Raw genomic sequence first — 11,919 nt, 5'->3', positions numbered from 1 at the left:
TGTGGTTACCTACAGCAGAGCCTCGGGGGGCTCCGGCTGGGTCACTGACTCTCAGGGCCCCAAGAGAAGACCAGTGGTCTTCTGAGCTCCAAGCCTCCCTGGGCGGGAGGACTGCGTTCTCGACTAACACACATCAAGCTGCCAGCCTCAGTTTGTATTTTTAGAGTCTACTAATTAGGCCATTTTAACTAATTTGTTTGCATTTTGTATGAGCAAGTTGGGCTTTTGGATTGACTAATGTAATTGCAGCTGGTTTCTGCCAAATACAAATTACTCAGTCTAGTGTGGGCTAGAGAGAAAAGCAAATATTTAATAGACATCAATACCCTTGTAGCTTTTTAGTGGAGCCTTTTTTTTTTCCCCTATGGAAAGTTGAAATAATTTCTCCAGCATCTGATTGAACTTTCATGTTAGGGAATTACTTTTTAATCACTTTTTAAAAAAATAATGAGGCAAAGACTTCAGTGGTTCTGTTAAGGTTTATCTCTGATCCATTTACCTCTAAGCTCAGGAAACGTAACGGGACTTTTCCATTTCCAGGCTGGCTTTCCACAATCCCTTTCTGCTTGGGCTACTCCCGTGACTACCAGCCAATCCACATCACAGACTGTCACAGCCAGAAGGGGACTGAGGGCTCATCCAGTCCATTGGTTCTCCAAGGGTGTCCTGGACCAGCAGCACCAGGATCATCTGGGAATGTGCTGGAAAGACAAATTCTCAAGCCTACTAAATCAGAACTTCTGGAGGTAAGGCCAAGCAAACCATGTTTTAACAAGCCCTCCAGGTGATTTGGATACCGGCTGAACTCTGAGAACAGCTCATTTAGTCCAACGTCTCATTTTACAGATCAGGAAACTGAGGCATGGCAAAAGCCCATGTTTCTGGTCATGGAATGGACTGTGTCTGCTTCACTTATTGCACATCCTCTGAGTTTAGCCAGCTGTGATAAGCACTCAGTGAATATTTGCTGGATGAATGAATGAATGATGGAATGAGTGAGCTAGAACAAGAAACAAAGTCTCCTAATTCTCTTTTACTCCACCAGTGCTTCTTTTGCTCTGAGGAACAATGGGAACCTGGGGAAGAACTCCTTCCTGAGTCTTGTTTTATGAGAAGGGCAGCAACTGGGGCTCGAAACATTATATCCTGTGGCCTGGCCCTTGGGGGGATGGCAGCCTTGCTCTTAAGCCAGGGACAACCTGGCTCACCTGTCCCTGGCCCAGTAGATGACAGGGCTCAAATCTCATGAGGAATTATTTCTGTCTCTTTCAAAGACCCTAACAATGTCTGAGGCAGAACCAGACCCCCTGTCTGGGTGTTTGATTCCCTGACCAATAACCTCAGCTCAGCTGGTGAGCAGGGAGAATGAAGTTGAGGTTGAATTTATGCAAAAGGGGATTTCTAAGAAGAGGATGCTACAGAGGTGGGCCCTTCAGATTAAATTAGTGGCCCCTGTGAAGCCAAAAAATAAAGGTCCTAGTCCTCAAAATCTCTGATTCTGGCCCTGGGGAGACCCGTTTCCTGGATCTGAATGACCTACTCCTCTTCACTCCCTTGATCCCCCAGGCCTCCCCTGCTGACCTTCTAGGAAATGAGAAGAAGAGAAAGGCAAACAGTGTCCATAGGTTTTCAAACAGACAAACAAGGGAATCTCCCAGGGCCATGAGAGAGGGTGCCTGTTTCCTTAATCCTGTTAAATTCTTCTATGAACCATCTAAGCAACCAAAATACCAAGCCATGTGGATTTAGTCACTCAAGGAGCTTATGTTCTTCTAACCTCAAGTTCAAATGGCTTTCATGACACAGCTTCCCAAATCCCTTGCCCCTGCTTGTCTACATGTCTCACGGAGCCCTGGGAAGAAGATATAATCTTTTCAACAACTCACAGTGTCCTCCCTACAGTCCCTTGAGTTCTCAATGTTTTCCCAGTTATTTCCAAATGTCCCTGAGACCTCAGGAAAGAACACAATAAATTCATTTGCTTATGTGTGACAGCAACTAATAAGAACTATCGCCTCCATCCTGTAAAACATTTTTATTTATTTATTTATTTATTTGACAGAGAGAGATCACAAGTACGCAGAGAGGCAGGCAGAGAGAGAGGGGGAAGCAGGGGCCCCTCTGAGCAGAGAGACCAATGTGGGGCTCCATCTCAGGACCCTGAAATCGTGACCAGAGCTGAAGGCAGAGGCTTAACTTTCTGAGCCACCCAGGTATCCCATATCCCGTAGAAGATTTAACCTAAAGATTCTATACCCCAGTGTGGCTCTTGTTCTTAGTTCCTAATTTGTTAGGAAATAAGGTTAGATCGTTAGACAATGTAACGTACAACATTGTCTTCTGAGGACAAGTCCCCACCCACATAAGGACTCACTCCGTCCTCTCAGTTGACTTCCAACCCAACAGAACATACAGACTCTCTCTCTAGGGAATTTGGACTTGGCCATTACAAAACTGAGTTGGTGGGGTCTGCTAGTCACCTTACGTGAGAATATAAAAGCTCTAGAACGGAAAGGGCCGTGGTCCACTATCCACACAAAGAAGCAGAGAATGTCAATCAGCAGAAAGGCATGAACTAAGCAGAGGCAAGAGTGAATGAGGGTGAGAATGGCCACTTCCCTTCTAGTCCCAGACCTTTATGAAGCAAATACTCCTGCCATTTCGCTCTGTATCGTATCCTTAACTGAACATCACCCATCATTTTAGTAATCCTATTTTGACTGGGTTTCCCGTGCTTCTCTTACTTACCAGGACACTGTGTTCTTCACAGGGCTGGGTCCTACAGAGGTGCCCAGTGATTCTTTGTGCAACATATGAGTGATGTCAGTTCATACAAATACAGAAACGGAGGCATTTGCAGATTTTTGATTGTTAGTCGATTTGATTGTTGAGCCTCTATGTGACCAAAGACCTATACTTGTTGCAAGGGTCCCTGGGGCCTAGGAGCCAGATAAGATAGTTACTCAACCCAAGAGACAGGAGGTCAAACCAAAAGGAGAAGAAAAGCCAAGGATGATATTAAGGAAACAAAACAAAACAGGAGAGCTCAGGAGATGCTCAAACCAAGGAATCTAGAAGCAGATATCAAGCTTAAAGCTTGGATGGGGCTTTAAGGAACAGTAGTAAATCCAAAACATCTTAGTCTTTAGCAGCTGGCCAAAGATTAACTTGGCTGGCACAGTGGGTGGTAGAAGTCATTCTCTGTGGCTTCAGTTACCGCTTTCTCAATGCCTTTGACCTTCCAACATTGATTGTAAAATCCGTTGAACTGTGGACAATGTCTTCATTGGAACACATCTCAAACACACGCAAATCAACAAATTCTCCCCTGACTACAGCGGGCAAAGGCCGATTCCTCCTTGCAGCACATTCCAGGGACTAGGAAAAGGTAGAACTCGAGTGAGCGAGCCACAATCAGGGGTGAGTGAGTGCCTACAGGCTACTCCCCCCGCCCCCAGAGCGGCATGGTGGTGGTGGACAGGTATGCACCCGGGGGAGGAAAATGGCGGGCTTCTTCGGTGGTGAGCTGAAGGATGACCATATACTCTGAAAAGGGATGGCTACGGAGGCAGGAGAAAGGGCTCTTCCAGCCTGATGCTTCAGACACTCTGAACCACCCCATTAGGGCCAACATTAGGAGCCAGGATTTATGATTCAGAATCAGGTGGGGGTTTTTGTTTATTTGTTGATTTGGGAGTTTTGTTGTCATTGTTTTGTTTTGGAGGGGCATGGAGGTAGGGAGAAGTCCTGGTGATTTCAAGTCTTGGAGGAGAAGAGTAAAAGCCGTCATGGAGGAGAATGCTGAGTGTACAACTGGATTCTAAGCCTGCATGGGGCAGGGGTTGGGGGGCTGGTGTGGGGGGCACTCTCTCCCACTTAATTAGAGTAACAAATTGCTCATACCTGGCATACTCTCTGAGTAGGAAAGGAAGTAGCAAAAAAAAAAAAAAAAAAAAAAAGGAAGAAGAATGAGAATAAAAAAAAGAATTAGCCGATATCAGATGTTTTCTGCTTGGTGTCTGCTTGCCCCGGTCTGACTGGTGTAGCTTATAATTAGTCTCTGCTTGCAGATGTGTGGTTCCAAAGACTTGTGGATTAAGGAGAAACTCTAGAATTTCTCAGGACCTGACAAGTTGTAACGTGAAGAGCTACACTTAGTCCATTAAAGATTTTTCACAGTGACATTTGAGTGCAGCTGGAGAGATCTGCCTCCTTGCCATTTATCATTTTCAGGCCACGGGTGTCGGCAAGGAGGTTACTATGAAGAACAAAACAAAATGGATTGCGTGTGTAGAGGTGAGCTGGCGAATACTGATAAATGTGCTCCACTGAATGTCAGCAAATGTCACTTGAGAAGCCATTTGCCGCTACCATAACAGCCTCCCAAACCCAACAAAGAGTAGCAAAACCAGGCCAAACGAATGGAGCGTCTTGCTTCCGCATGAATAAGCAATCAGCCCTCTCAGAAGTTACACCAGAAAGTTGTTAAACTTGATCGAAGAAGCGTTTCCACCCATACTGACGCATGCTGGAGAGTGCTACTGAGGGTTGGAGACCTCATGAGGACATCAGCCGGTGGCTCAGGGAAGGACCCCATGACCTCTCTGTCCCAGGTGGGTGCCTTCCTTTAGTGTGCAGAGAAACTTCCTTGTCTCCTGGGCCCCCTGGCGGGGTGTTTCCTGTCCCCTCCTCTTGCTGCTTCCACTGATTCCGTGGACCCCTCCCCGGCTCCTGGTCTACCCTCCCTTGCATGTGACCCAGGAGTGGTTGAAGATGTGATCTGGGTTCCAGGACATGAGGGTGCTGTCCTCACGCCCCATGTCAAGAGAAGACCCAATGTGCCACACTTGAGCCAGACTGTCCATTTCTTACTCAAGACAGGGCTTTTCAGTGTGTCCTCTGGTTAGTTTGAAAATTCGAGTAATGGATTCAGGTTCTGTTTGATACTTGGTCATGGGGCCAAAACTTTACCTGCGTGTGATTTGGGATTTGGGGAAGCTAAGGCCAAGTTTTCTTCAGAATGCAGCTGGGGTCGAGGCGGTCCCCTCTTCCTCCTCAGCTTGGTGAATCTCCAAGGTTGACTACAGGGAGGCAAATAGGAAAGAAGATCATATTCTCCGAAAAGCTCTCCAGGGAAATGTGAGACTAATTAAAATAAAATTCCAGTCCCTGTTCTGTTTTTAATCTCTGGGGGTTCCTCCTCTTCAGCACATACACACAAGGTCATCCAATACTTTTTTCCTCCTTTAGACCAAGAGTCTCACACAGGAGCTGGAATTTGTCTGGCCTCGTAAGTACACCACACGCGCGCCAAGCACATTGTCTGCACCAGCCGAGGTCAGTTCAGCTTTCACTGGAGGGAATCCTACAATATAGGGCTCCCGTACAAGAAGCCCTTTATCGAACGTGCCTCCCAGTTTCTGCCGCTTGGTGCGCCAGTGGACACACTTCCCACTTATAGCCTGTATATGGTGGAGTTGAATACACTTTACATCCCGGACAAAAACGGGCTCTTGGGAGGGCAAGCTTCCCTCTGATGAATTTGGAGAGATGGCACATAGAGGAGAGGTGGGAGGCTGGCTCTTCTTCAGCTGCACACATCACAGAATGTTCTGGAACCCTTAGTGTTTCCCCCTTTTCAATGTGGTGCCTCCCATGGAAGGGCCTTTCTTTAGGTCTTGAGAACTCAAAAGATATCTGTTTATGAAGACTGATTTGCCCTCAACTTGTTGACTTTCCTGCTTTGTTTAAGAAGGAACAGTGGTTTGTTTGGAGGAAAAAAGGGGAGGGGCGTGGAGAAGCAGTAAAAGAAAGGCAGATTTCTGGAGCAGAAGTGGAGGTGAGGGCCAAGTGGAGGGGGAGGGAGACACAGTATGTTTTGCTCCAGGCAGGAGCTCGGACTGCTTTCCCAGCTGAAACACTTTCCGAAGACCTCTCTGCTGTGCCCTCATGGGACTTGCATGTCCCAGGCCCAAAGACCTCATAAAACATGAAACATAGGGGTGCGTGGGTGGCTCAGTGGGTTAAACATCTGCCTTCTGCTCAGGTCATGATCCCAGGGTCCTGGGATCAAGCTGAGCCCCGCATCAAGCTCTCTGCTTGGCAGGGAGCCTGCTTTCCCTCCTCTCTCTCTGCCTGTCTCTCTACCTACTTGTGATCTCTGTCTCTGTCAAATAAATAAATAAAATCTTTAAAAAAAACCATGAAACATATTCTGAAGAAAAGATAATATGGATGTCGATTTCCCCCTTTGCCAGGATTATTTATTTTTCTGGTTGTGGTAGTTTAAAATTTGTATCTTCAAGCTCCAACTATAATAAGCATCTGTTTCCAGGAGAAAAAGAAAAAAGAAAGAAAAAAAAAAAACCTGTTCATTGCTGATGAATATCACCCAAATCCTGCGATGGCTGGAGTCCAGAGCTATGTGGAAACTTACCTTCCTATTGTACAACAAGTCCTACAGATGAGGGTAGCCGGCATTGGCTCTCTCAGATGAGAAAAAGCAAAGCTAGGTTGGGTGACCCACTTTACCCATCCATTAATTAGTAACACCACCAGGTTTCCTTGTTTCTAATCCACAGGCCATTTTCAGTGGACTCTGCTCCGCTCTGCGTATAAAAACCCAGCGAGCTCCCTTCCACCATTTTGCATTCCAGGATGTTTGGAAGAAAACATTAAATTGGTTCCACAAGAGAAAGGTTTGTTAAAAATAGGAGACCTCTTAGAATTTCAGGAATCCCCTCCTTGCAAGACTGTGAACAAGACTTCAGTAGAGGGAACGTTTGCCTGTAGAGAGATGTCCTCTGAGTAAGAATACTCACTCGGCTCTCAACAGGCATCATTGTAAGAGCCCTAGACCCATCCTAACTTCAGAATAAGTTCCCTCAGCCTAACTGAGGAAAAGATTCAACATTAATGGGGGAGAAAAATAAGAGAGGTTCAAGTTAACACAGCAGGCAGGCCACCCTAAAAAAGAAATGTTTTGAGGAATTTATTATCAGGCTTCTAAATAATGTCTTTCATTTAAGGAAGCACTTTTTAATGCCTATGTTATATCAGACCTGTCACTATACCTTAACTGGAAACCAATTTTGCTTATATGTCATTCTCCTCACCATTTCAAATCATCCTCAGCTTTCAAGGCTCAACTTAAGCCCCACCATTTCCAGGAAGCCGTCTGAGATTTCTCCCATGCTTCCTTCCAGTGTGCTCCCAGCCAGGACACCCATAAAACAGCATTGTTCTATGCTGTTGACCTGTGTATGTTCCTCTCCCCCAACAAGTACCAGCTCGCTGAGAAAATGGCCTCTATCTTACTTATCTCAGAGATGGTCTTCCCTAATACGCTCCTTAAAAGGGGATTTAGAGCAACTGAAAACAAGGTTATCTTTCACACACTTGAGATTTAAACCACCTTGGTTTAAATATATGAGAAACAGCGTTCTCCTCCTTGGCTATTGGTAGTAGTCAGCATTCAATGAAGGGGAAGGAAGTGGATGAGGGAGAGGTAAGAGGGTGTCCAGTCTAGATTATAGGCGCCCTTTCAGCAGTGGAGGCAAAATCAGACTGGTTAATTTGGGCTCAAAGGAGATGGTAATTGTGGAAATCTGGTGTTTGAAGGCAGGTGTCACCACCCTTTTTGATACACTTCTAAAACCGTTTTCCCCACTCTGTGTCAAATATGGCTTTAGAAACTTAAGGTTATACTCTTCGTCCACATATATTGGGCTAGAAATGGGGAGAGTTCACATTTCCTTTTCTAGAACTGTCAGCACTCAGGAACCCAAGCTTCTTAGTACACGAATTTTCGTTATTTCCCTGAAGGAAAAGTAGAAATCATTGCACTATCCTTCCTTTATCAATGCTCAAGTAATCAGCGGGGAGAGAATACCCACCGCTTCCCCCAAAACAGCACAGCAAATTTTACTGTTGAAAACGAAGATTTTGCGTGGGGTTGCAAATGTTAATAACTTTTGATGGAGAGACTTTTTAAAATCAGGAATTCAGAGATGCCCTTCCTGCCTTCTAACACCTGTTGTTTTCATATAGACCTTTCAGGGAAGAACCTTTCTTAACATTTTTCTGTCTTCTTAAAGCAAAAAGTCCCCCAAAGCGGGCAGAATGCATCGCGTCCGAATTGAAAGTGAGGGTAGGAAAAGCCGGGCTGTCAGTCCCTTGGTAAGTGGACAGAGTCCAACAATCTAGTGTGACTCTTATTTTTTTTTTCCTGTTGGGCCCTTCCAAAAAGCCTCACCTACCATAATTCGAAATAACATTTCTTATCATGCCAAATGTTTCGTTTCGGTTCCTGTAATATTTACTTGTTTCCCTACACAAGTGGGGAGGGGGGATCTGCCTCGATTTTAAGAAGAAAAAGATCTTTAAGGTTTCTAAGTGTAACAATTGTTCAAAAGTTCTTTCCCTCTCAAATTGGCATTCAGAAAAATATATTTACATATTCACTTCCGCCGGTGTGAGAGCAGAATTGCCGCTTTTGCTCAAAAGGAAAAAAGTTTTTGAAATGACACAAATCAATATGTGCGTATTTTTAGAATTAAGACGCTTGTATTCACTGTCATGGTGGGATTTCCTTCCAGGGGAATCTTCCACGGGAAAAGTACCCCGTCTAGGGTGCATTTAAAGAAATTTTAATATCCAAACAAAAGCAGTATTACCATGGCCATCCACTCCCTGGCCCAGAGGAAAAACAATTAATAATTTGCATATGCTTCTGACACAAATTAAAGACAAAGGGCCCGTCACAGACTGCGATTACCACGCAGCCCTAGCCTGCATTGCCCTAGCCTGCACTCTTCTTGCTTTCAAATGAATAGCATTAAGCTCGATAACTAAAAATAGTGGTTCTGGGCCCTCTGGCCTAGTCCCACCTTAGAATCGTGTGTCCCCAGTCAGAAACATCTCTCAATCTCTCCACCAGCTTCCAGGCAAAAAGAATGTATAGTTCCAAGGGGAAAAATACGTATATACTTTGCCCTTTTTATTTTAATGGCCAAACATTGTAATGCTAGCTAAATAGAAATTCTTGTCTGTTAATAGGTTCCTTTAGTTTGTAATAAATAGGAATGCTAATGACTAAAATTTGGTATTTGGTATGCATTAGCTTTTGTGAGCTTTTCTTTACAGTCCTCATTGACATGCAATATGGCAAGCTTCCTTTGAAACATATTTATAAAATAACTACAGTATAATTAAACCAACAAAGCCATCTTTTAAGTAAGCTTAATAGCTTGGGTTTTTTTTCACCTCAGTAAAAATTTATTTTTAAAAGAAAAATAGTTATGCCTCAATCCCACTGTATATTTTATTCTGTGCATCTAATATTTCCTTTGCATCTACAATCTATGCATATCTAATTCTTTTTGACAACTATGATTACTAATAAAGTTCTCATGAAAGATATGCTTCATAGCTTCTTCAACAAGAATAATGTTTTTTTGTTAATGGAAATTGTAACATATCTTGACAGTTACAATATAGAAGATGTGCTTTTTTCTTAATTGTTAATATTGCTGTGCTGAACACACAGGAGCAGATCAACAGATATGGCAGGTAATAATCAGAGTGGATGCTATTTTGAACAAAGTAACTAAAAATATTTTAATGATATAAAAGCAATAGATAAATAAAAGCAATTATGTTTAATTTTGCTTTCTGTGTGCGAACAATTTTTGGTTGCTGCTGCTGCTGCTGCTGTTGCTGCTGCTTCTGCTGCTGCCGCCGCCGCCGCCGCCGGCAGTGTGTTGAACAGAGGAAGCTCCGGAGCGCGGTGTGATCCGCACAGAAGCGGCTCAGCCTTCTTGCAGCCGAAGGGTCCTGCGAGCCGCCCTTTCTCCGCTCTAGGCGGCTTCAGCCTCCCAGGGGCGCAGGGCTCCGCAGCATGCTAATTCGCAAAGCGCAGTGGCTCAAGTTCACCAAGTTTTCCCCAATTTTGCAAACCATTGCTCTATCTCCAAGCCTCACGGTTTAAGACCACAAGATTTCCAAAAAGGGGAAACTCAAAAAGATCCCAGGCGCAGGACGGGAGCAACCGGAGCGGGCTCTGGCCGCTTCTGCGCCTCCCGGACCCCTGCCCGCTCCCACCTGCCCCACGCGCCTCGCTCCCGTCCTTCTCTCCGAAACTCTGTCCTCTCCGCCAAGGGGCTGCCAGGCCCCCAACCCTCCCACCCACCCCCCCGCGCGGAGAATAAACACAGTCGACATCACTGTTATAATCTTTATTTAAAACTGTTTCCAAGGTTACAAATTACCATGCCTCGTATGCAACAGGTTCCTCCGAAGCGGTATCATTACAGATTAACTGTAATGTGCAGGATTAGAATAAAAGCATAAGGGATTAGGTAAAAGGGGGGACGCTGGAGAAAGAACGCCCGAACCCATCCCGACGAGCTGGCGGTGGAAACCGCGAAGAAGCTCGGTGTCCGGGCGCCGGGGCTCGCCGAGCTGGAGCCCGCTCCTCAGCTCCTGGGCCCCGGAGCGGTCAGGGGTGGCGGCGAGGGAAGGGCCAGGGCGGCCGGAGGCTGCGGGGCGATGCTTCCTGGGCGCCAGGGACTAGGGACGGGGCCCCTGGACTCAGGGAGGCTAGGGGCCCGGAGGCCGCGGAGGCGGAGGCGCGGGCATGCCTACGGCCCGGCGGGGGCCGCGGGCAGTGCCGCGCCCGAGACACGGTTCCACCGCCGTGCGACGCAGCCGGAGAGCAACGACGGGAACAGCACGCCCACACGGGGGTCAGCGGGCTTATCGTGTGGCTGACCCGGCCTTCAAGGTCCAGGCCTGGTGGGGCCCCTTCCGGCGTTCTCGTCTAGCCCCCACACGGCCGTCGCGCTGCTGCCGGCCTCGGGGTGGGGCCGGGGCCCGCCGGCCGCTTCGTGGCCCGGGACTTGGGCCTGGGCCGCCCGCCAAGGCCGTGCACTCCATTAGGCCACGTCCCCGATCCGCCCGCCCCCTGCCCCGGAGCTCCAGAAAGGCCCCAGAGTCCCTCGCCCCCTCGTTCTGCTTGCTGCGGGGCCGGAGCTCGCCGTGCTGGCCCCAGCAGGACTCGGGCCGGCCTTGGGCCACGGCCTCGGGAAGCGGACGCGGCCCCGAGGGCTGTTTGCGTGTCCGCGCGGAGGGCGCGGGGCTGGAAAAACAAACAGGGCGGGCGCGGAGGCTGGGGGGCGACGGGCTGGGGGCTGGAAGGAAGTGCGCAGTGTGGCAGGAGAGCTGAACAAAGCCCTCACGGGAGCCCCGTCACCCCGCGGTGACCTCGGGCCCGCCCCGCTGAGCCACCGAGCCCCAGGCCCTAGCCGCCGAGCAGGCCGCGCAGCTCCGCCGCCGCACGCCAGGCCTCCGGACCTCCGGGCCTCCACCGCCGCCCGAGCTCGGGCTCTCCTTGGGTCTCGCCTGCCGAGCCCGGGACCCGCCCAAGGCCTCCGAGGATCGCTGGGGCGGTAGTTAAGCCTCACCCCCGCCACCAAAGCCAAAAGTGCGAGGCATGGTGGGGGGGGGGGGTGGCTCCATACCGAGGCCCTCCATAAGGAAACGGGGTGATTCCGGGGCCGCAGGAGCCACAGCTCTGCCAGCAGCCCCAGAGGGGAGGAGCGGGCTCCCAAGTGGACCACCAAATTCGCCGAGGTTCCTGCTTCCAGTAGAAGGGCCCCGGCTGAGGAGGCTGCGGGAGGGGACTGTCGCAAACAGCTGTTCCTCATACATATTTCATTACACAATCAGATAATGCGTCCCACCACCTTCTCAATTATTCACAGATAAACATTTTCAAGACGTTTTGACATCTGTCTTAGTGCCTGCTATTAATTTAGTAATCACTGTAGTTAAAAATGTATGGGATTTTTGCCGTCGGAGCACCTCCTCTCGGGCGCGCGGGCCCAGTGTTGGGCTGCGCCTGGAAGCCTGGGCCCTCCG

The sequence above is a fragment of the Mustela erminea genome, chromosome 7 (assembly GCF_009829155.1).
Source record: "Mustela erminea isolate mMusErm1 chromosome 7, mMusErm1.Pri, whole genome shotgun sequence".
NCBI classification, from domain to species: domain Eukaryota; kingdom Metazoa; phylum Chordata; class Mammalia; order Carnivora; family Mustelidae; genus Mustela; species Mustela erminea.
Note: the sequence above shows the minus strand (reverse complement) of the source record.